At 49.8% G+C, this 23,482-nt stretch overlaps 1 protein-coding gene across 1 annotated transcript in view; it reads right to left on the bottom strand.

Moving 5' to 3' along the window:
• CACNA1E (calcium voltage-gated channel subunit alpha1 E) overlaps window positions 1-23,482 on the bottom strand; it is a 315,011-nt gene that overhangs the window by 241,439 nt on the left and 50,090 nt on the right. Inside the window, exons 2-3 of the mRNA XM_067535176.1 lie at window positions 1,655-1,788; window positions 636-757 (exon numbers count right to left, since the gene is read on the bottom strand). The gene's annotated coding sequence lies outside the window, so the exon portion shown is untranslated. The remainder of the gene's footprint in view (window positions 1-635; window positions 758-1,654; window positions 1,789-23,482) is intronic.

Here is a 23,482-nt window from a genome sequence, read left to right as displayed (position 1 = left end):
CCCAAAGTTCTCATCTAGAGCCAGCTTAATCACAGGCTTAAATCTTCCACCAACAGTGATGAATTTTTGCCCCGGTCTTTTGCCCTGGGCCAAAAACAGATAATGATCCCCACCACTGACTCTTCCAAAGGCAGAAAGCAGTAAACTTGCCCTCCTCCCCCATTCTAGAGGCTGGCTAGAGTATCTGACAAAACTTCTCACAGACTATAATGGTAAATGCAAGTCGCATCTGTAACAGTAGGTGGTGCTGTCTCCATAATGAGAACGCCAGTCCCCGCGCAAGTGGCATTACTGTGGATTCCTGCTAGGGGAATCCTCTTTGACCGGTGCATGGTGCAGTGACCTGCAGCGCTGTCAGTCAGCAAGTAATGGGGCAGCAGCTAAAGCACTATTGCCTGCTAAGAATACAAGCCAGGAAGATGACTGTGGAATAACTGTTCATCTGGATGAATGATCAGTTTGGAAACAAGGCACCAGAGTACCATGGCAAGGTAAAGGCCCTTCAACAGCAGCCTCCCATTGCTGCCTGGAGATTGCATAAACAGTTAGTATCAGTAATAATGTAAAGAGCTGCTACCAAGGAGGACTAGTTCTTCTGAAATACCACAAAGTGATAGCAGGCCCTTGATAACTACCTGTGCACTTTACAGAGCTTTGCAGCCAAATCAGAGATGACCTGGGTGAAGCAGAATCTGCTGCACTGAATGTCAAAATCAGCAAGCTAGGAAGACCCTGGGCTGCAGACATTGAAGGAGCCCTGTTAGGAAAATCAGGTTATAAATGGCTTAACAAGCAAACTTCATGATCTGCTGGCAAAGGAAGAGAACATACCCATGAGTAAACTGATGGATCAGAGAAAAAGCAGGGTTGCAAACATGCAGGCAGACAAACTGATTCTGACCTGCCTGTCAGCTATTACTTTTCAGTTGCTTGCTGTCAGGCAGGTCCAGTTTCCACCAAAATCAAGAGAGTTCTGACCAGGAGGCAGGTTGGAGGAGTGACAGCAAAGGACTCAGCTGATTTTTTCTTTTTTTGGTGGGGGGAGCGGGGATGTGGGGCCCAGCAGGAGTGGGGAGGTGGGCTGGTGTTGGTGGGTGGCCCATTGATCTTAACCCTCAACTCTGAGGTTGTTGCCTGCATCCAGAGTGTCTCTTCTCCCCTCCCACAGGGGTTAGCCACTGCCTTGCCCAGTATCCTGAGTGAGCAGGTGCTGATTTTAGTGGAAAACAGGCTTTTCTGATTTTTATCACAATCAATCGGATTCTTCCTACTGATGCCTCAAACATTCCCTGAGAGTTTGGAATTGATCAGATGTGATCTTTAAGTTATCACATGCAGACAAACAGAGGAATGCCGCTGAATGCCTTGCTTGACTTGGCCAACTAAAAGAAGCAGACGTGCACACAATTCACAAGCCACCCTTTGATCAAATGAGAACTAACTCTTCTCTAGTTGGGCCTAGGGCCAAATGACATTCACAATGGAGGAAAAGGCCATTTGGAAATGACTGCCCAACCCAAGGAAAGGAGTAGGGGCATTAGGAAAACTGGAGGTTGCTGATGTGTTAAGGTTACCAAGATAGCCTGTGTTCATCACAATTCCCTGCACATTATCCGTGTGTTTCTGTTGGATGTTGGTAGGAGTAAATGCTCACACTGTGAGGAGGAAGCTCTTGGAGGTTTAGAGGGAGAATCTTCTCAGTATCCCAAATCAACTGTCCTGTTCCATTCCTGGCCTGGAATAAAGTTGCTATGAAGTTAAGTCATCATGCACCAATAAACCACGCACCTGTAAAAAGAATGGAAAGCTGGAGAGAATCTGGAGGAGCATTGGAAGTGCCAAATACACTCAAAACTGTCATTTAGCCAAACTTTTTTTTAAAGTAGCCCCAAAATGGAAAGTTCTGGGTAAAAGTAAGTGTGATTGAGAAGCAGATACCACTGGTAAACAATTAGTATGAGACAGTGTTATCAGGAGATGCCATCTCATCACCTGTCACACGGCATGGACAAGAGATGTAAAGCAGCCCATACAGAAAGCAATTTAGAGGTGGTCTTGACAGTGAAAGGGGATGAAACTAAAATAATTAGAACAGCTGCACCAACAGCCTGTCAGTATGTTAAGATAATAAAGAGATGGGAATATAAACGTGATTGCGTGCTGCATCAGATTTTCTTTAAACTTGAGTGCCCCGCTAAGATATCCCCCCCTATTGGTAGCAGTAAAAGAACAGCTCTATCCCTGGCTGGAGGATGGGTTTATTGCGCAGTACTATTAGGAATGCCAAGGGTGAAGTGTAACTGTTAAAAAGTGTAATGGAGACACGAGTATGCATGTGGATGACAGGAGACTCATGGCAGACAGTTGAAGACAGCCATTGTCTGTTAACATAACTGACACTTTGGATAATGGCTGGAACGAAATGTTGCAGCAGTTTTGATTTAGGATCCAAATCCCAGCAGAGGAGGAGCAAAGGAAGATCAAGGAAAAGCTTCTTTTGTGACAAAACTTCTTTTGTGACATGCTCTGTATTGTTTCATTGCTAGCGAATAAGGTCTTTGGAGGCCCTTAACTTTTAGACTCCAGTTCATTTATTAATTAATAGTAAAAAGATGCATGAAAGTCTATGTTGGATTCATGCTGGAGCAGTCTGGTGACCTTGATAAACACTGATCAGTGGTTTCTAGGAGCTGCAAATTGAATTAGAAAGAAATCAAGTATTCAATTACTGGAGCCTCTGACTGTTTAGCCCCAACTTTCAAATTTGTTAGATGCAGAATTCACAGCATATAACACACCGAAGGGCTCCAATACAGAGGGGCACTTGTCACGACCAAGAGGAGGGTAGTCAGACCTAATGGTAGGATAGTTAACTTCCTAATTTGCGAAAACCAGACACTGAATGCCAGAACCTCTTCCACCTCCTGCTCCGCCTCTTCCTTCTGAGGCCCCATGCCTGCTCTGCCTCTTTCCTCGAGGCCCCGCCCCTGCTTTGCCTCTTCCCTGGAGGCCCCGTGCTCCCACTCCTCTCCCCTCCCCCCATGTCACTCACTGCACTGTCCACTTCCCTCTCCCGTCAGCTGAGCAGGGCTCTAGGAGTGAAGGGAGGATGACTGGGGCAGGGCAGAGGAGGGAGAGCCACGCTCCAGGGGTGGGGGGAAATGACTGGGGCAAGGAGGAGGGAGAGCCATGTTGCAGGGTTGCAGAAGGTGACCGGGGCAGGGAGAGCTGCACTCTTAGGGTGAAGGGGGTGACTGGGGCAGGATGGGGGAGGAAGAGCTGTGCTCCGGGGGGAGAGGTGACTGGGACAGGACCGGGGAGCTGCTGGTACCTCTCCCCCACAGGAGCCAGGCACTTACTGAGTGCTCCTCCAGGCTCTAGCTGCGGCTGCTGTGCTTCCCAGCCCCTAGTGGCAGAGGCCAATTACTGCATGTAACTGGACCTTTAGCATCCAGTCAACATGCTGACACGTCCCCTTTTTGACCAGACTTTCTGGTCGAAAACTGGACACCTGGCAACCCTACCTGGTGATCTGAGCAGGAGTTGGGAGGCAGGCCAAGTCAGGTACCAGCACGTCAGAGTTTGAGATAGGCCAGCGGGCAGACTGAGGGTCAGGCATCAGGATACAGGCAGGGCCAGGTTACCAGGAAATCAGGGTCAGGCACCAGGTTACAGACAGCAATCGAGGAATGAAGTTGAGGACAAACTAGGTCAGAAGCCGGAGTCTAGGACCCACTGCAGGCAAGGTTTGGAGCAGAGACTGGCAGGCAGTCTGTGTTGTTGCTCAGACAGATCCCTTTCATGTCTTCCTGCTTTAAGTACTAGCTTTGGCCAGTCTGTTGTCTGTCAGGGGCCAACACTCAGGTCCTGCTGGGCGATACTTCCTGTGTAGCCCAGCCTCACAGGGTTAGGGTGACCATATTTCCCAAAGAGAAAACAGGCCACTGCATGGGACTAGCCCTCCCCCCGAAGCTGGCCTGAGCCACTCACCTGAGCCCCTGCTCCCCCTCCCCATGCGGGGCTGGTGTTGCTGCTGTCCTGAGCCCTACCTGCTCCCCACCCAAGCCCCGTCTCCTGCCCTGAGCAGGGCTGGCATCACCACTTGTCCTTCCCCCCCACACACACACACTCCTCCGCACCCCACTTTTTAACAACTTGATCAGTTGGCAAGAACAAATGAGACAAATGCCAACTTTTGCCAAAAAGGTCGGGAAGGCTGGAACAGGGCTTAAAAAAGGGACTGTCCCAGCCAAAATGGGACATATGGTCACCTTATACAGGGTCCTCCTATGGGAGCCCAGCCTAAGCCTCCAGTGGCAATGCAGAGGCAACAGTGGCCCAGAATCCACATGGAGCTAGGTACCAGCCTTGCAGGTTCTTGTGTTTGTGCACACAGATTAGCCATGCGGTTGCAGATATTCTGAGCCAGATGGGTGCAGTGAGAACCAGTTTCCGATTAGTCTGGCTTAGACCTCTTGAAAGAGTAGTCTAAATACCCTGAGTTACTTTTAATAGCCCAGCAGTTCTGCTGGAGGGAGACCTAGAATGGGAAGTGCTCACAGCATCCATCAACCCTGGTACCAATTTGCTCATGCAGGAGGTGTCATCCTTTTGGCAAAAAGGGAAAAATTAGGTAATATGAGCTGGGGCTGTGATTGTTGCTGTTAAAGGCCGACCCATTTCCTGAAAAGCAAAACAAAAACACAAATACACAAAAAGGGAAATAAAAGAACAGGAAAGATAGAAAATTCAACTTCTGACTCTGTCATTGACTTTCACTTGCAACCACACTGCTGGCAAAACACAGGCCCAGCACAGCGTCAAATCAGCCACTCCAAGAGCTGGCAAACTTGTACCAGCATCGGACTGCTCAGGGCATTGTTTTTAGTCACCGCACTGGTCACAGGTTCACAGCAGTGTTGCAAAATATGCAGTCCTGGCCAGCTAAGCTAGACTCTTAGACAGAAGGAAGGAGAGAGCTAGGAAAGAAAAGAATTAAGGTAGGGAAGGAAAAGGACACATGGGGACCAGAGGGAAGCAAACAATATCTCACGTCCTAGGTGATGTTTGGGATTTAGCTGAAGCTGGTGAAGGTTGTTTGTTATCTGGTTCCCACTCTCCGGCCCAGTGTGGTCAGGACATCTCTTAGGAGTAGGATGAAGAAGGTTGAGGGTCCCAAGAAACGGTGGCAGAAGCAGACATGATGGTGAAGCTCACTCCTTCCCCTTCTTGCCTCTTTCAGTCAGCCAGCATCATGGTAGCCAGGTTTTCTTCCAAAGTCGCTTTCATTTTAAAGACACCCAGAAGAGAGTGATGGGCAGAATAGTCCATCCTCTTATTATTTTATCCACCAATTTATCCTCATTTCCGACACACTAATTTTGATTCATAGATTTTCGATTTCATACAGTTTTTGTATACTAGGCATGCTCTTAACACAGTCCTTGAGTTATATCAGTAGGCCTTGTTTGGACTAACCAAGTCTGTCTTTTTGTATGTGCGCACGCGCACACAACTTTTCCCATCAACATTCATTGTTATAGGTTATTGTGACATTTTATGAACTTGTACTCACTTGTCACAGTTGAGCTCATAGGGTAAATTTGCAGACCCATTTATTACAGGGTAGCAGGATTCCCTGCCCATAGGCTTACAGAGAACATCTTGGGAATAGCCCCCCAGTAATGAAGAAAAAGGTCACGTGAACTTTGAAAAAAACAATCAGAATGTCAGGTGTTCTTTTGGCTGACCATGGCTGGTGATGTTAAGAACAAGTTATTTACTTGGCTTGTATGTCAAGGAAGGAAAGCACTAGCAGAAAGAAAGCTCTCCCCTAGGGGAAATGCCTCAATAAAGCCAAGAGTGATAATACAAATTTATTTAGGAAGACTGCTACCAGAAATGCTTATGGTGTATGATATTTCCTCAACATATGTGGTGGTACAGTCCCTGAAAGATAAAAGGACAACAACAAAAAATACAAGTAAATAAACCCTATATAAAGGTTTACTCTAATAAAAGTAAACCCTATCATTGGTTCATTGCTCAGACTCTTAGCAGCAAGAAAATACCAAGAAGTTGTGAAGGCAATTTGGTTGAGATTTTCAAAGCTAACCTTCTGTGACTTGATGTTCAGACATCAGGAGATAACAGAGCTGTGCAGGAGCACAGGAGCAGCTGAGGTTGAGGTGCCAGGTGCATTCCAAAGGGTAGTGAAACAGGTGAACAGTAAATGTTCAAGACAAGGTCAAAATGCTAGGAGTGAAGAGAAACTACTGGACAGAACAGGAGGAAACCCTACATTGACTCCATTTTGTGAGGCTTTACCCAATCTTCAAGAAACTAAGCAACTTATCCTTGCTCATAAAAGAAAAAATGGTTATGCTCTTGCTTCAAGTACATGCAGAATGGATGCACAGATTCAATGAGAGAAGAGACACCAGATGAACATGCATGCCAGACAGCTTTTATGGGGGCAGAAGACTGTTTGGAAAGCTCTCAACACACTGATGTCAGAGAACAAATTATGGATGAGAAACTACCAGGAATTCTTTTGGATCCCAACTTGTTACAGTCTTTGAAAGACAGCCCATAAGAAGTCAGTCTGATTTGGAGAGTAGCCACATACAACCTGATGACTCACATCCAGCTGACTAAAGCTTCAAGGCCAAACACTCTGCTTTGTATATTGGCACAGATCCCTTGGCTGCAAAAGAGCTGTGCCAATCAACATGCACAAAAAAACTTGGCCCATTGTTTTGATTGTGTACAAGACACAACCAGAACCTTACGAATATGGGAGACTATGATATGTAGAATTTTTGTTCCCACTTTCAGAACCCTAATTAAACAAAACAAGAAGGCATAATAATAAATGCAAACAGCACCAAGCTATATGCTAGCCTGAATGCATTATTGCTCATCTAGAAAGAGGAGGTTGGTGTCCGAGGTTTTTCTGCTGCCTTGGTGCGTGCGCCGCAGTGACATCAATAAAACCTCTTGTCCAGATAATGATGTATTACCAGCGTAATAATACTGAGCACTTAGGTAGCACTTTTAATGATCAAAGCACTTTACATCTATTATCTGAATAACCTTTACCACTGCCCAGCGAGTTAGGGATGTAAATGTGCACAACTACATTAGCCGTACGCTTACATCACTCTCACTCTGCTGACTGCAAAGGAGCAATCCTACATATGTAGGAGGATAATGTGTCCCTGAATGTCCAGACGATCAAAGGGCATCCAATAGGCTGCAGCACAGCACGCTGCTGATACCATCCTGAAAAATCCACTCTTGATCAGTTCTTTTTTTTGAGCACCACAGGCTGCCCCTCACCATGGCTCACAGGTTAATTCAATACAGTCTGCAAAACGGGGCCACTTGTCTCCCTTCACCCTGTCCCCAAGGGTAGAGAGGGCTAAGGTCGGGGGTCTCATCTAGAGCACATGCTACACCTGTTTATTGCTTCCTGGGCCAGATATCTGCCACATCCCCTTGGTTTGACTGCATGCAAACTAACTGAGTCCATCATTGAATGACCACAACCACCACCTTCCAGAGGCAACACTGCAAGGTGAAGTCATCTTAGCAGCAGATGATGAAGACAGTAAGTTGTTGGGGGCAGGGAGGTGGGGGAAAGAGCTTTCATCCAGCCTCAGAAATATTCAAACACTTTGCATTACTGAATTCTGACTCCTCAGTCAGTCAAAGAAACCAAACAAAGGCTGGGGGAGAGGCAGTCATCTCAAGGGCGGTAAGGCACAAAGGAAGAGAGGCCTTTGCGTGGGGGCAGATTTAAAAGTTGATAAAGGCAGCTTTGGAGATGCTTTCCCCTTTTCACCCATTCCTCCTGCTTTCTCTGCATCTTCTCACCCATCCACACTACATCCCCCTCTCGGGCTTTACATTCATATTGTCTTCCTTCCCAGTTTCTGATCTCTCTGGCCTACAAATCTGACCATATCCCACCCCAGTCTGACATTTCACCCCCTCTTCCCACTCCCACTCACCTCCTCTACCTTAACATCAGGCCACTTAACTATCACCCGTTTTCCTTCTCTGAGTAGTGTTCACTCTATCTGAGCTGATGAATATTAGTCACTGTTCAAAGAGACGTGAGAAAAGTGGGGAACTCATTTAATGATGCAAAGCAATGCTCAGAAGCAGAGCACAAAAGGTTACAGTAATAAGAGTAAATTAATTACAGGGCCTCACAGAGCAGAGACAAGTGGACCCTCAAATGAGTGATTCATTTTCACTGCTTCGCTATATCTCTTGCTATCTTAATATATTCAGTTGTAAATTATTCTTCACTCCAGTTGTGTCTACATTTTTATTTAACAATAGCGAGGCAGCGGGTGAAGAAAACCCGAGAGCTACTTGAAATTCAAGGTTTAGTCTCATTTAACAACAAACTCAAAAATGGCCAAGTAGCAGACAGCTGTGTCTGGAGTTATGACGTCAGAGTACATTTAGGTGTCAGTTTCATCTGATGATGTATATAATTTTGAGTCCCATGGCTGTTCGTTATGGAGCCTGGGCAAAAGCTGCTTGGTTTTGGTTAACAAAGCGCCTCTCTCAGAAGCAATATTTGGAATTGTTGAGACTTTTGTATGCGACAGCAGAAGTGAGCACTTAGGCCTAAGGGCTTTGTCTACAAACATTATACCACTTCAGCTATACTGGTAGAGTTAAAGAAATACACGCTCCTAATGTGGATGAAATAATACCAGTAGAGAGATGCTTTATATCAATATAGTTATGCCCATAGTAAGGGAATAGCTATACTGATATAAACCATATAAGTATAAGGCACCTTTATTCCACTATAACAGCATCCACATTACTTATTCTACCAGTATCACTATCTCAGTAAGGAAAAATCACACTGGTAATTGACATAGCTACAAAAATCTGTGTGAAGAGCAGGCCTAAATCTAGACTAAAGTTTTGTCATGCACCTATACCAATAGAGCTATACTAGCATAGATGCAATTCATGCCAGCAAAAATTGCTTTTGCTATTATAGTTTATACCAGTTCAGTAAGTAAAATAAGGCCTTGTCTCGACTTAAAAGGATTTCCTGGTATAGAAATACCAGTAGACCTATCCCAGCAAAAATAGGGTTACTTACCAGTAACTGTTGTTCTTCGAGATGTGTTGCTCATGTCCATTCCAATATAGGTGAGTGCACGCCACCGTGCATTGGTTGCCGGAACTTTTTCCCCTTAGCAGACCCCATAGGGTCGGCTTAGATGCCCCCTGGAGTACTGCGCTCATGCCGCGGTATATGAGGCACCGCCAACCCTACGGGCCCTCAGTCCCTTCTTTCTGCCGACTCCAACAGCGGGGACGGAGGGTGGGTGTGGAATGGATATGAGCAACACATCTCGAAGAACAACAGTTACTGGTAAGTAACCCTGTTTTCTACTTCAAGTGATTGCTCATGTCCATTCCAATAGAGGTGATTAAATAGCCATACCATGGAGGTGGGTAGGAGTTACCGGTGAGCTGCTCTCATCAGCACGGCTCTGCCAAATCCCGCATCCTCTCTCGCCTGCTGCACAATGGCGTAGTGAGACGTGAAGGTGTGCACCGACGACCAGGTGACAGCTTTGCAGATGTCCTGCAGGGGCACCCTCTCCAGGAAGGCTGCAGACGAGGCCTGGGCTCTGGTTGAGTGCACTGAAACAGCCCCTGGAAGCGGTACATTCGCCTGCTTGTAGCAGCACTTGATGCAGGCAGTGATCCACACGGAGATGCGCTAGGTGGAGACAGGTGAGCCCTTCATGTGGTCTGCCACTGCAACGAACAGCTGCGTCGACTTCCAGAACGGCTTTGTCTTGTCAATATAGTAGGCCAGGGACCGCCTGACATCCAGGGAGTGCCATCTCTGCTCCTCCTCTGACCCGTGCGGTTTTGGAAAAAACATGGAGAGGAAGATATCTTGATTATAGTGGAACTGGGAGACCACCTTAGGCAGGAAGGCCGGATGGGGTCTCAACTGCACCTTATCCTTATAAATGATGGTGTAGGGGGGCTCCAAGGTCAATGCTCTAATATTGGAAACCCTCCTAGCCGAGGTAATGGCCACCAGGAAGGCTACCTTCCAAGACAGGATGAGCAGCGGGCATGCAGCCATGGGCTTGAAGGGGGCCCCCCCCATCAGACTAGAGAGGACCAGGTTTAGATCCCAGGGAGGCACCGGGTCACGGATCTGCGGGTAAAGCCTCTCCACCCCCTTGAGGAACCTGACTGACATGGGGTGGGAAAACAGGGATCTCCCCTCTAGCAGCTGGTGGAAAGCTGAAACAGCCGCCAGGTGGACTTTCAGGGAGGCTAGCGCCAAACCCTGGAATTTCAGGTAGAGCAGATGCTCCAGGATCGCCTGGATAGGCGAGCAGCTCAGCGGGATGCCCCGGGACTCCACTCAGCAGGTAAACCTTCTTCACTTGACCCAGTACACAACCTGTGTGGAACGTTTTCTGCTGCCCAGCAAAATTTGTTGGATCTGTGCCGAGCAGGCTCTCTCCCCCTCCGTCAGCCACAGAGCCTCCAGGCCATCAGATGCAGGGAGTCCAGGTCCGGGTGGAGCAGACGACCCTGGTCCTGGGAGAGCAGGTCGTGACGCCTCGGGAGCTCCACTGGCGGGGCAATCGAAGGGACAAGTGTAAGATCTGTAAAGCCTTCAAGCCAAGGACTCAGAAGGAGCAGGATATTCGGCTGAAGGCTATTCTGATGGAGACGGCGCTCCGACCGGCTTCCGAACCGCCGCGTTCCACCTCGGCACCGAGTGTCTCTTTGGTGTGGAGTGTTCCATAGGCACCAGAGTCTACTCGATGCCCATCCCCGCTGCCCAAGAAGAAACAGTGCTAGGGCGCAGTGTGCCCATGCTCCCCCGCACCGCCTGCACAGCCGGGGTCGAGCGAAGAGATGCAGCAGCCGCGGCCCATTGAGCTTGCTCCGGAGCCTGCAGGGAGCCTCCCCCGACTCCTGGGGGCAACAATCATGAGGGTCACTCACTGGAAGGGGCTTGCTGCAAGCAGCGCAAGACTTGAAACCAGGTGAGCCAGGCATGGCCTGGCCGTAAGCCCCTAAGGGCTTCTATTCTAATGCTATTCTAATATAACTTAACTACCTAACATTACACTTATCACTAAACTATTCAAACAACGATAAAGTCAGTAAGGGGGAATGCTACTTGTGAGAGGCAAGAGATGTTCCAGCAACCGTCACGGGTGGAAAGAAGGAACTGAGGGCCTGTAGGGTCAGCGGTGCCTCATATACCGCGGCATGAGCGTGGTACTCCAGGGGGCGCCTAAGCCGACCCTACAGGGTCTGCTAAGGGGAAAAAAGTCCCGGGAACCAGTGCACGGTGGCGTGCACTCACCTATATTGGAATGGATATGAGCAATCACTCAGAGTAGAACCTCCCTTCTGGAGATGCACTGATCTTCCGTCCCTCTGGCTGCAGAAGGGAGCCACTGCATAGGGACTCACATGAAGCATATGGGACTACAGGACATGTGTGGTTTCCCTGCTGCAGCCAGGGGGATGGGAGATCAGCAAGAAGGTAGCCTCCTCGCTGAACTCCTTCTGTCTGGCTGCAGCAGAGTGGGTTGGGGAGGGCTGCTGGAGGAGCAGCCAGGACCCACCAAGCTTGAGAAGGGACAAAACTCTAAAAATCAGAGCCTTCTGGTTTGGCCTGCACTGAGCACGCCACCCACCATGACTCAGCTGCCAGGCCATGTGCTTCAATGTGTAGTGACAGTCACTCATCTAAACTAGTGCTTTCTCTGTGAGTGTGTGACATATTGTGAATAATTTGTAGGTATACTATAGTGAATGTAAAAATGAGCACAGTAGCATCAAAATGTTTACCTTAAATTATATTGATTTGTAGTCCTTAATGGTGTTATACATCAATACATTTTTCATGAGTTGATAGACTGGTGGCCCTTCAGGGTTGTAAAAAACAGGGTTACTTACCAGTAACTGCTGTTCTTCCAGATGTGTTGCTCATGTCCATTCCATTATAGGTGTGTGTGCGACTTGGTGCACGGTTACCGGAACTTTTTTCCCCTCAGCAGACCGCGTAGGGCCCGCTCCGGCACCCCCTGGAGCCCTGCGCACATGTCACGGTATATGAGGCAATGCCGGCCCTACGCCTCCTCAGTCCCTTCTTTCTGCTCACTCCAGCAGCAGGGACAGGGGTGGTTCATGGAATGGACATGAGCAACACATCTCGAAGAACAGCAGTTACTGGTAAGTAACCCTGTTTTCTTCTTCGAGTGATTGCTCACGTCCATTCCATTATAAGTGACTAACAAGCAACACCTTGGAGATGAGCCGGAGTTACCGATGAGCTGCCCACAGCACCGCTCTGCCAAAGTCCATGTACTCTCTCGCCTGCTGGACAATGGCGTAGTGGGATGTGAAGATATGCACTGATGACCAGGTGGCGGCTCTGCAGATGTCTTGCAAGGGCACTCTCTTCAGGAAGGCTGTAGACAGAGCTTGAGCTCTCGTTGAGTGTGCTGCCATGGTCCCCGGAAGCGGCACCTTCGCCTGCTCGCAGCAGAACTTGATGCACAATGTTATACATGTGGAGATACGCTGGGTGGAGACAGGTGAGCCTTTCATCCAATCAGCCACTGCGATGAAGAGCTGCATCAATCTCTGGAACGGCTTTATGTGCTCGATGTAGAAGGCCAGGGCCCATCTCGCATCCAGCAAGTGCCACTTCCTCTCTTCCTCTGAGCTGTGAGGTTCGGGGAAAAAATGGAGAGAAAAATATCCTGGTTACAATGAAACTGGGAAACCACACTGGGCAGAAAGGCCGGGTGTGGCCTCAACTGAACCTTATCTTTATAAAACAGCGTATGGGGGGGGCACTGAGGTCAGTGCCCTAATCTCAGACACCCTCTTTGAAGCGGTAATGGCCACCAGGAAGGCCACCTTCCGGGAAAACAGGAGCAGAGGGCATGAAACCATGGGTTCAAAGGCAGCCCCGTGACTCGTGAGAGGACCAGGTTGAGACCCCAGGGAGGCACCGGGTCACAGACCTGCAGATAGAGCCCCTCTACCCCTTTGAGGAACCTGACTGACATTGGGTGGGAGAAGAGTGATCTCCCCTCTAGCAGCTGATGGAAGGCCGAAATAGCTGCCAGGTGAACTTTCAACGAGGCCACCGCCAGACTCTGGAGCTTCAGCTGAAGCAAATACTTCAGGATTGCCTGTATAGGCGAGAAGCTGGGCGGGATACCCCGGGACTTTGCCCAACAGGTAAACTGCCTCCACTTAGCCCAATACACGACCTGCGTAGAAGGCTTTCTGCTGCCAAGCAGGACTTGCTGGACCTGTGCCAAGCAGGCTCACTCACCCTCCATCAGCCACAGAGCCTCCATGCTGTGAGGTGCAGGGAGTCCAGGTCCGGGTGCAACAAGTGATGGTGGTCCTGGGACAGGAGATCGTGCCGTCTTGGGAGCTCCAGAGGGGGGGGGCGATCAAGAGGTCCAGCAGCATGCTGAACCAATGCTGGCTGGAGTGATCAAGATAACATTTGCTCTGTCCCTCTTGATCTTTAGCAGGACTCTAGGCAGGAGGAGAATGGGTGAGTACGCGTATATGAGGCTCCCTGACCAGACCAGGAGGAAGGCGTCAGAGATCAACCCGGTCTCTTGACCACGGAGAGGGCAGAACTGTGTGCACTTCCTGTTCCAGGTCGACGTGAACAGGTCCACTTAGGGAGAGCCCCACCTCCAGAAGACCACAGATGCTACCTCTGGGTGTAGTGACCAGTCATGGTGGGGTAAGAACGACCTGCTGAGGCAATGCATCTCGTCGTTCCTCAGTCCCAGGAGGTGAGAGGCTATCATGTGAAAATCGTGCCTCACAGCAAAGTCCCACAGGCAGATAGCTTCTATGCAGAGGGCTGAGGAGCGAGTTCCCTCCTACCTGTTGATGTAGTACCATGCTGCAGTGTTGTCTATCAGCACCTGCACCACCCTGCCCACAAGGAAGCAGAAGAAGACTCTGCACGCTAGGTGAATGGCCTGCAGCTCCTTCACATTGATGTGCAGGCGCCTCTCCTCCCCCGACCAGATCCCTTGTGTGCCAAGGTTGGCACGGATATGGGCCCCCCACCCAATAAACGAGGCGTCCGATATTAGGATAGTTGAGGGGATAAGTTCCTCAAACGGAACGCCCTTTAACACTGCCCAGGGGTCCTCCACCGATCTAGGGAGGCTAGGATGGGCAGGAGAACTGTTACCACCCGATCCTGTTACCACTTGCTCGGAACACACACCAAGGCCAGCCATGCTTGAAATGGTCTGAGCTTTGTCGCGGCACAATTTCTCACACATGGCCATCCCTCACCGCCCAGCACGCTCGGGTCCCTGTTGCCTGGCCGTGACTTGACCTTATTAGGGCACCCGCCAAAACGATCGGCTGCTTCCCCCTCCCCACCCCGACCTACTACACCAGGTGAAAGCGAAACTTAGCGAACCACGATCCACAACTGCACCTCGTACACCTGGAATTTACTACCTCCCTCTACGGAGCCTAACTACCAATCAGACCACAGCATTCCCCAGTGTACTGCCTTGTGAGGCACAGGATGACCTATGCGGTGCTTGCCCCGCCTGACCCTAGCCCCCTAAAAAGACGCTGCACAGCGGCAGCAGGCAGAGAGCCTTACCGAAACTTACCAGCCTGATCAGCTGGTCCTGACTCTCCTGCTCCTGTGTTCCCAGAGCGGGAATCCCAGGCCGAATCTGTTTGTTGGTAACGTATTAGCATACTGTGCTTCCTCCTACTACTTAAGGGCAAGGGTCTAGCATAATAATTGTATATATATATATATAACAAGATAGTTTTGTTGCAAGTTTAAGTGCCTCTGCTAGCTGCTAATAGATTGATAGTTTTGTTGCAATTTTGACCGCTGCTGCTAGTTGTTAAAAGTCCTATTTCGTTCTCCTTCAATAAAGTTACTTTGTATCCGGTGCCACTGTGTGCCCCTCTGTTGGTCTTTGGGGATTCTACTTCACATGTGCAACAAGCTTCAGGCAAGCAAGTCTCACCAGATAGGTGCAGGCCTCCATGTGACCTAACAGCTGCAGGCAATGTCTGGCTGTTGTCATGGGGCATTGGTGCAGATGGGTGATAATGGAGACCATTGCCTCGAAGTGCGGTTGGGGCAGTAAGGCTCTGGCCTGGGAAGCATCCAGGGTAGCACCAATGAACTCTATGCACCGCACTGGATTTAACGTGGACTTTTGTTCATTTATCAACACGCCTAGCCAGCAGCAAGTGGCTCATGTGAGGGTCACACTGCTCTGAACTTGGGAGCTGTACCTGCCCCTTATTAGCCAGTTAGAATCATAGAGTTGGAAGGGACCTCAGGAGGTCATCTAGTCCAACACCCTGCTCAAAGCAAGACTAACCTCAGCTAAATCATTCCAGCCAGGGCTTTGTCAAACCGCAGCTTAAAAACCTCCAAAGATGAAGATTCCACCACCTCTCTAGGTAAGCCATTCCAGTGCTTCACCACCCTCCTAGTGAAAACCTTTTTCCTAATGTCCAACCTAGACTTCCCCCACTGCAACTTAAGACCATTGCTCCTTGTTCTGTCATCTTCTACCATTGAGAATAGCCTAGCTCCATCCTCCCTGGAACCCCCTGTCAGGTAGTTAAAGGCTGCTATCAAATCCCCCCTCATTCTTCCCTTTTGCAGACTAAACAAGCCTAGTTCCCTCAGCCTCTCCTCATAAGTCTTGTGCTCCAGCCCGCTAAATCATTTTTGTTGCCCTCCGCTGGACTCTCTCCAACTTCTTCACATCCTTTTTGTAGTGGGAGGCCCATAACTGGACACAATACTCCAAATGTGGCCTCACCAATGGTGAATAGAGGGGAATAATCACTTCTCGCGATATGCTGGCAATGCTCCTATTAATGCAGCCCAATATGCTATTAGCCTTCTTGGCACCCAGGGCACACTGCTGACTCATATCCAGCTTCTTATCCACTGTTACCCCTAGGTCCTTTTCTGCAGAACTGCTGTCTAGCTCATCAGTCCCCAGTCTGTAACTGTGCATGGGATTCTTCCGTCCTAAGTGCAGGACTCTGCACTTGTCCTTGTTGAACCTCATTAGATTTCTTTTGGCCCAATCCTCCAGTTTGTTTAGGTCCTTCTGTATCCTATCCCTACCTTCCAGGATATCTACCACTCCCCCTAGCTTAGTGTCATCTGCAAACTTGCTGAGGGTGCAATGTACCCCATCCTCCAGATCATTAATGAAGATTTTGAACAAAACAGTTGTCAAAAATGTTGCCAAAAGTTGTGCAGGTATGGGAAAATTTGTACACCCTTTCGCCTCAGGTGTGCATCCACTACCGCCATGCATTTGGTAAACACCCTCGGGGTCGAAGACAGGCCAAAGAGTAAGGCTGTGAATTGGTAGTGGGAGCCGGACACCATGAAGCGAAGGAAGCACCTGTGGCTGGGAAGGATAGATATGTGGAAATATGCATCCTTGAGATCGAGGGTGGCATGCCAGTCTCCTGGATCCAGGGATGGGATTATGGAAGCTAGGGAGACCATGTGAAACTTAAGTCTCTTAATATATTTGTTGAGATGACGCACGTCTAATATGGGTCTTAGACCCCTTTCACCTTGGGAATGAGGAAGTACCTCAAGTAGAACCCTTTCCCAGCCATCCCCTGAGGGACCTTTTTCACCGCTCCCACGCTGAGGAGAGTCTCCACCTCCTGTATGAGGAGTTGCTCATGAGAAGGGTTCCTGAAGAGGGACAGAGGGGGAGGGTTGTTGGGGGGAAAAGAGACAAACTGGAAGGCATAGCCCACTGAAACTATACCAATGACCCAGCAGTCCAAAGTAATACTGGCCCACTCAGAGTGAAAGGGCGCTAGGCAGTTCAAAAAGGGGCGGGAGGGATCCAGGAGAACGGTTGGGGCACCATCCTTGGTCACACCATCAAAAGGGCCTCCTCTGGTTGCCCGACCGCCTGGAGGACCCCTGCTGGGGGGCTGAGGAGGAACTTGGGGGCCGATTGCTTCTCCTAGACCCCCTATTTCTGTCCCGTTGCCTATAGGTCAGAAACGGCCGAGGTTGGAACCTCTGTTGCTGCTGTGCCTGGGAACATGAGTGACACCTAGAGGACTGCAGTGTGTAAAGGCCCAGGGAGCAAAGCGTGGCTCTCAAGTCCTTCAGACCATGCAACTTAGCATCAGTCTGGTCAGAAAATAAGGCTGACCCATCGAAGGGAAGGTCCTGGATGGACTACTGAACCTCTTGGGACAGCTTGGAGGATTGGAGCCATGAGCATCTGCGCATGCAGAGGGCGGAGGCTATAGCCCTGCCCGCTGAGTCAGCCACATACAAAGAGTTGCTCTAGCTACCGTGGTACCCTCTTCCATGATTGTATTAAAGTCCAGCGCCTGGTCCTGGGGCAGAGCCTCAGCAAAGCATCTCAGCGAGTCCCACAGGTTAAAATTATACCTGTCCAGGAAAGCCTGCAGGTTGGCAATCCTAAACTGTAGGCTTGCCGTAGAATTAATTTTCCTCCCAAACAAGTCCAACTTTTTATTGTCTGTTTTTGGAAGTAAACCCCAGCTGCCCCTGCCTATCCCTCTGGTTGGCAGCGTCCACCACCAGGATCCCAGAGGAGTGGTGGGTGAACAGATACTCAAACCCCTTGGCTAGGACGTAATACTTCTTCTCAGCCCCCTTAGACATCGGGGCCACCAAAGAGGGGGTTTGCCACAGGGCCTTCACTATATTGAGGACCCCCTCATAACCAGGGAGGGCTATTAGAGTTGGGGCAGCCACTCTTCTTTCAGTTCCTCCACCTCCAGCCCCAAGTTGGAGGCAACCCTTTTAAGCAGCTCCTGGTGTACCCTGAAATCATCCAGTGGCACTGAGTGACCCTGGAAGACTGCTTAGTCCAGTGAGGAAGAGGATTGGAGGGGTACAGCAGGAGGTGGCACCCCTTCCTGCTGATGAGCAGCCTCCACATAGAACCCTTCTGTGGGTCCAAATTATCGTCCGAGGGCCTTCCCCGGTACCAGGGGCACCAAATGTACACCCAAGGACTTAATAGATTGGGGTCCTGGCCCCACTGGGGAGCCCCAGGGGCCCTAATATGGCCATTGGGGTGGCCACTGCCCTTTAGGCCATCCGGGGGCCACCTGTGTCAGGTGCTTTGGCACCTTTTGACGATGGTGACTCGCCTGTTGACTACCTCCTCCCCCCGCCGGAGGACACCAAAGCAGCGTCCGAAGACTCCGAGGCCCTTGCCGTGTGGTACCGAGCTGGGGGGGGAGTGATGTCCTGAGCCACAGGTGCTCTGTCGGTCCAAAGAACACTCAACGCTGCCGACCTCAATGATGATGAGGGATGCCTTCGGCGCCATGATCGGAGGAGCTAGATGTACTGGAGGTGCACGGAGCTGCGCTTCGAGGAGCTAGATGTACTGGAGCATCGTCTTGGTACCAATGACTTGCGGCGCCGCTTGCCATTGGTGCCATGTCAGACTTCGGCGACCGGGTTCAGTGCCGCTTCAGTGCGGGCGAACTTCTCGGTGCCAGGGAACAGGAACGGCGGGATTCATCTGCAGAGCGGCACTCGGCAGGTGACCTCAACCGATGCCGTCTCCTGGAGTGAGCTTCTCCCGGTGCAGGTCGGTTTGACGACCTCAACCTGGAACAACTGCTAGGGGAGCCACACTGCTCCACCCTAGGTGACCGTCCAGCTGAAGATCTTCCTCCCAGTACCAGGGATCTCCTCCGCCACACCGGGGGACCCAACACAGCTTTCCCCTGAGGGTGGTAGAAGGACGCCATGTGAGCCTAAGAATGACCAAGGCCCTGTTCCCCTAGCAGCTGCCCAAGGGTTCCTTCAGGCTGATTAGAGCCAGCTGAGGCCAGGGTCAGCTGAGACCAATTAGGGTCAGCTAAGGCCAGGATCAGCTGAGACCAATTAAGGACTGCCTGGGAGCAGATATAAGCCCCAGCCAGCCAGGCAGGGCACTCTTGGAGTCTGGAGTGTTTGAAGAACGAGAACTGTGAGTGGCAGGAGCCAGAGAAAAGCAGGAGTTTGCCCGCTGGAGAGGCTACTTAGCCCCGACGAAAACCAGGGTAGGGAAACAGCCCAGAGAGAAGATGTATGTAGTGCCTTGTAGCAGCAGCCAGCCACTGCTACCAGCCAGGGTCTCTGGGCTGATGTCCGAAGAAGAGGGTGGGCTTGGACACCCCCTACCCCGACCGCCCCTGGACCAACCAGATAACCTCCCCTTGTCCTGGAGAAGAGGTTCCCCCCCTCCCCCACCTTATAATCTAAGGTCCTGAGGGCCCGGTTGGGACTGCAGGGGGCCAGAAGGGAGACGGGGCAGAAGCAAGACGGCTGCCATCTTAAGTCTGGTGGGGACCCCGGGCAGCCATTTTGTGCTCACTGCACTGAGAAAGCGCTCGGTCCATGGGAGCACGAAGGCCACCCTACCACACCTGTGATACCAGCCCCTTCTCCCTCGGCGGAGATTGGGACGGAGGTGGCGAAGGCAAGGCCAACAAGGCTCTTGCTGCCTGAAAGGCCTCTGGTGTTGATGGTGCCAGCAGAGACAGAGGGGCTCCCACACTCCCAGGAGTCAGGGGTGGCTCCCTGACTGGAGACACTGGCTCCGGCAAGCTGGTCTCCGCGGTCCGACCTCGGTGCAGCTCAGTGCTTGACCCCGCCCGTTTCAATGGCGTGGGGGAGTGTCCGTGTTCTGGTCACTGTTCTCTCTTCTTTTTCTGCACTGGGGAAGCCGTGCGGTGTCGAGTTGCGGCCGGTGCCGACGGTGCACTCTGTACCAACCCCTCTCTCAGTACCGAGACAGAGTGGGTCAGCTTGGCAGCCGGACAAAGCGCTGCCTCCAGGAGCAAGGCTTTCAAATGGATTTCTCTGTTCTTCTGAGTCCTTGGTTTGAAAGCATTGCAGATCTTACACTTCTCCTTGAGATGGGCTTCCCTAAAGCACTTCAGGCAGCTGTCATGGGGATTGCCTTCCCACAGGAGGCACATATGTTCCTGGAGGATAGGTCCATCAATGGCTATTAGCCAAGATGGTCAGGGATGCAACCCCAATGTTCCGGGTGTCCGTAAACCTCCAACTGACAGAAGCTGGGACTGGACAACAGAGGATGGATCATTTGAAATTGCCCTGTTCTGTTCATTCCCTCTGAAGCACCTGGCATTGGCCAGTCAGAGAAAGGATACTAGACTAGATAGACCATTGGTCTGACCCAGTATGTCTGTTCTTATGTATGTTTATGCTTATGCGTTTTGCTGAACTGAGGCCTCAAAGAGGATGTTACCATATATACAATCATGTTTGGGCGTCAGGAACTGCATAAAACCAAACGAGAGTCCATTAAACCTTATTTTTAGTGGACAGCTCATATTTCTATGAACCTATGGGTAAAAAGTTACTTTTTGGCGATGAGTAAGCTGGGCAGTGCTTAGATCCCACAATGAAAGGCACTATAACCAGCTAAAATAGACCAGATAAAGGAAGAAGGAGTTCTGATTACCTGACACTTCTCCTTGGGACAGGAGATATTGTGGGACTAGACACTTAGACAGCCTTTAATCTGGGAGAGTGCCTTTGTTCTGCCATTCAATACTTCTCATGTATCTCATACAGTGCTTTAACCTAAACCATGGGCCTGCACAGCAGAACTTTGCAAAGCATCAAGCCTGATGAGGGTGTGTTCTACTGATCTTACTTCCTGACTCCTGTTATTTCTCAGGAAAGTCTGTTTTTATTTTAGATCCCTGGAACTGGATTGTGGATGGCACAATCACTGGCAGGTGTCTCAAAGGAAACTGACCTCAGGGAAGGCAGAACCAGAAACAGATAATGGCTGAAGTAAAAAAGAACCAGAGGCTGCTTTGTTCATCTGCAAACAATGCAACAAGGAGGCCAGGTCTGTGGAGAGCCAGACAAACTGGAAAGTCAGTTACAAGCCTCCTGTCACAGAAATCTCATGAAGCAGGGAAGGTTTGATAGAGAAACGCCATCTCAGGCCTATTTCCAAGGTCAAAGAGGCCAATTTCTTAATGGTTGAAGGTACATACCCATAATTGGTCAATTCAGTCTGTAGTTTAGGTGTACACATGGATTCCTCACTGATGCTAAGCTATTGCATAGAAAGTATTACTTGCAGATGCTATTGTCATCTCTAGTTGGCTGGGAAACTCTGTCCCATCCTGGCAGATAACAGATCTGGCCTCAATGATTCACTCTTTCATCACCTCTCAGCTGGATTACAGCAATGCAGTATACTTGGGCATGAAGCCTTCTGTGCCTAGAAACTCCAACTAGTGCAGAACACTGCAGAATATCTCAACAACACAGGCTACCGTGAACACATCAGACCTGTCCTCTGCTCCCTACATTGGCTTCCTATAGAATAATCTTATGAAGTTTAATGTCTAAGTCCTTATCTTCAAGGCCTGGCCCCAAGGCATCTAAAAGACCATCTAGACCTCTGGGATGAAGACAATGGTCAACAACTACACTCCTTTAGCACAATGGAACAATCTACAATAAAGGTAAAGCTCATCTGTGTAGGAGACAGGTCCTTCTCGGGGGCTGGCCCCAGACTATGGAATGAACTCCCTCAAGAACTAAGGACTATCACAAACCTTATCACCATCCACTCCAAGTGCAAGGCACATTTCCTTGACCTTGCCTTCTCTAATATATATACAGAGCAGTGTATTTAAAAAAAACCTCTACCACAACAAGACACTCCATTACACACACTTTCCCCACAGGGAAAGGACGAGAGAACAAACAGCACATGACAGGTTTTAGTCACATCACTTAAAACAGTACAGGATGGTGCTCAGATACTATGGTGACGAGTGCCATATAAAAAAATCTATATAGAAATCAGAGACTGCTCTCATCTAAACAGTATGACTCTTTGCATTTCCAAAGCAAAGATAGACATCCAGACCGGATGGCTTTTGAAAAGAGGTTGTGTAGCTCAAACAGAAGTGATGGTTTGCTGCTGAAATCCTTAGAGGAGGATCTCTGGCCTGTGTTATGCAGGTCAAACTTGATGATCACAATGTCCCTTCTGACCTTGAAATCTATTAATTTTGTTCAAACTGCAAATACAGTAAAATGTGAGGTGGGGAAGGCAGACGGGGTGTGAAATGCACAAAACGGCAACAGGCTTTTCCGGGTGAAGTTCCATGATGCATTGTTGGTTTTGCTCAGATTTCTGATGTAAAGAGAATATTCCACCCTCCTCCCTTTCTGAGACACACTGAGGCTGCTCCCACACACCATTCCCTGGCCACTTCCCTATGCTTTTTCAAGGCTATTCCCCCATATTCCTACTGGGCCAAACCAGGCCTCCACCCCAAGCCTTTCCTGGGCCATTCACTACTCCAGTTCTTTTACATGATCACGTCATTCCCCCATTCTCCTTTTTCAAGCCACTCCAAACCTACCCCAAATAGCATCCGGATTCCCATTTCCCCCTCTTCAACTGCCCCAAGTTGTCTCCAGTGCTCTTGCTCAAGTGATCTAGGACTCTGCCCTCCCCCTCTCAGACAGGGAGGAGATAAGAGTGCTTTCTCTCTAATATATACAGTAACAAAGAGCTCCAGATTCAAGGGAATCAATTTTAAGAATATCAAAACATGAAATTATCTCATCTTTCCTTTAAGAATATCTGTTAAACAAACCCCACTATTATTTATACAAACCTACGTCAAAGAAATCAGCCCTCCATCTCTGGCACAGTACCGTGGGGAGAGCAGGCGGATGCAAGGAGCCGGGCCTTTCTCTTAGGCAAAGCAATTACAGGAGCAGAAAGGGATGGCTGCAGGGAGATTAACCCTCAGCCACTTTCTTAAGTCAGGGCTGAAATGATACGTGTGAGGCTGCTGGAGGAGACAGTCTGCAGGACACACAGTTCAAGGACTCGTTATCATCAGGCCCGGATGGGGAGATGTCAATGCCTGACTGAGCTTGGGATGTGACTGAAGGTGAATGCAGACAAGAGGAAGGGGGAACATTCAGTTGGTCATGGCAGGTTCTTTAGGACAGCACCTGCCCAGGCGATGGATGGGGTCTGTCCACCCTTCGTCTACTAGGTTGGTAACTTGAGAGTGCTTTGTAATCCCCTTCTGCTGCTGGAACCTCAGATGGCATTATTGGCTGAGAGAGGCAACTGGCACACAGCAAGGAAGCTGCAGGTTTCTATCTCAGCACAGCTCTCCAGGTCTGTGCAAAACTCCTAGACTGGATTATTACCCTGGCTGGGACCACCCTCAAAGGACTGCTCCTATAACCATTTACACTGGGAGAGGGAGCTCCATTGTGGGACAGCCTGCAATTCCCTGCGGATACTCAGTTCCGCACACCAAGCTGACAGCTTGCACATTTAGGAAATGGAAC

Source organism: Emydura macquarii, unplaced genomic scaffold, assembly GCF_026122565.2.
Source record: "Emydura macquarii macquarii isolate MOO-44397 ecotype Brisbane River unplaced genomic scaffold, CSIRO-AGI_Emac_v2 contig_3477, whole genome shotgun sequence".
Lineage (NCBI taxonomy): Eukaryota > Metazoa > Chordata > Testudines > Chelidae > Emydura > Emydura macquarii.
This window is presented reverse-complemented; position numbering and strand designations above follow the sequence as displayed.